Raw genomic sequence first — 2,042 nt, forward strand, 5'->3', positions numbered from 1 at the left:
TCTTCCTTCTTATAAGTTCATCATGTCATTATAACAGAAAACTGACATGTTTTTTGCTTGCTTGCTTTAAGACTTTTTTTGAACTTTCCCAAACTTTATTAAAGAAAAAAGTGGTGGCGGTAAATCTCTAAACACTGCTCATTTTCTGGGATTCTCCCTCGAAAATGTGACATTGATTTCCAAGCACATGCCAGAAGTATACATGGTTCCCAACTGTACTAAGAAGGTCAGAAGGTGACATTCTGATGGTTCATCTTCCAACTTTCCCCAGTCTGTGGTCTGTTTTTGGATTGGCAATAATTGCTTGGACCGCTACTATGACTTCGTTGATTTTTGTCTGGAGTTCTCTAAGTTCTTCTATGTGTAGCAATCACAGAATCTGAGCTTCTTCGCTAAGAACTGCATCTCCTGTGTCAAAACCAAGAATATGTTTGTCTAAAGCAACAGGCCCTCTTTGGTTTGGTTTACTTTAGCAACTGCATCCTGAGTTAGAAGCTCTTGAACCAAAATGCAAATTGCCTTAAGTATTACTAGGTAATCATGGTGGTGTGGTGCTGAATCTGCAGGAGGTTAGCAGGAGGTCCCTCAAAGCCATTACACCAGCCTTGAAATCAGAGTTATTTATGTCCAAGTTGATCAACAGCTCTGTGTTCTTAGTTGTGTTGTCAGTAGTTTTAGTATTATTGGGTGCTAAGTCCTTGTATTTTTTTTTTCTTTTTGGTCTTTTTGAGACAGGGTCTCCCTGTAGCCCCAGCTGGCCTGAAACTCACAGAGATCCACCTGCCTCTGCCTCCCGAGTTCTGGGATTAAAGGCGTGCACCACCACCCCTGGCAAGTCCTTGTTTTTTTTCAGCATTATCTCCATATTCAAGTCTTACAGCTAAACCAAGAAGCCAGTCAATTGCTTCTTGCCTATCCTGAATCTTGAAAGGACAGTTAACATCTCTGAGATACTTTTCAAAGAACTTGGGCCAGTCACTGGTGTGGATGTTTCTTAAATTCCCTCTGACTTCAATCTCATAGATTTTCTAGTCTTCAAGACAAACAAAGTTTCTAAATTGTTTCATCTTTGCAGTTGAAGCAGGTGGGTTGTAGAAGTCCAGGGCCATGAGCTTGCATTGGAACATGGTTCCTGCTGATCACAGTGCCCTCTGGCCTCCTCCGGGACAGAGAAGCCAGGTGTGGCAGGCACAGGCACTGGCAATGCCAAGATTTTCTTTTTTGATAAGGTTTCCCTAGCTCCAGCCACCCTGGAACTTAGACTGGCCTTGGTCTCATGGAGAGCTGACTGCCTCTGCCTCCAGAATGCTGGGATTAAAGGTTCTTGCCACCATGACTGAGGTTAAAAAAATTTTTTTTAATGATATGCATCTCTGTGTATGTGCCTACTGTGTGGGTATGTGCACATGAGTGCAGGTGCCACTCAAGGCCAGAAGAGGGTGTCTGATCCTACGGAGCTGGAGTTCTAGGTGGTTGTGAGCCATCTGGGAATCAAACTTAGGTGCCTGCAAGAACAGTATGCACTTTTGGGGAAGGGGGAGTTATTTTTTAAATTAATTTTTATTGAATTTTTGTGTATTTCATACATCTCAAACAATCTTTTATTTATTTATTTATTATTTTATGTGATGAGTACATTGCCTGCATGTATGTGAGTACACCCGTGGCGTGTGATGCCTTGGAGGTTAGAAGAAGGCTTCAGATTCCACTGGAACTGGAGTTAAGGATGGTTCATAGCCACCATGTGGGTGTTGGAAATCGAACCTGGGTCCTCTGCAAGAGCAGACAGTGCTCTTAACCACTGAGCCATCTCTCCAGCCCCCCAAACAATCTTTTTTTAAAATATTTTTTTTAATTTTTAAAAATGATTTATTTAATAACAACATACTTAGAAGAGGCATATCATTACAACACCATTGACATATTCAATAACGTTTTCCTGAGGTAGGATGCATCTCTTTCAAATTTGGCTGTAAATTTTTAGGTTTACAGTTGAATTATTACAGTTATACAATATTGTACTCAGTATAAACCCTATAAGA

At 41.0% G+C, this 2,042-nt stretch overlaps 1 pseudogene; it reads right to left on the reverse strand.

The window, feature by feature from the left end:
- Positions 1–250: 250 nt before the first annotated feature.
- On the reverse strand, positions 251–1,127 carry LOC103730340 (annotated as a pseudogene).
- Between the last annotated feature and the right edge of the window lie 915 nt (positions 1,128–2,042).

Source organism: Nannospalax galili, unplaced genomic scaffold, assembly GCF_000622305.1.
Source record: "Nannospalax galili isolate Female #2095 unplaced genomic scaffold, S.galili_v1.0 scaffold332, whole genome shotgun sequence".
Lineage (NCBI taxonomy): Eukaryota > Metazoa > Chordata > Mammalia > Rodentia > Spalacidae > Nannospalax > Nannospalax galili.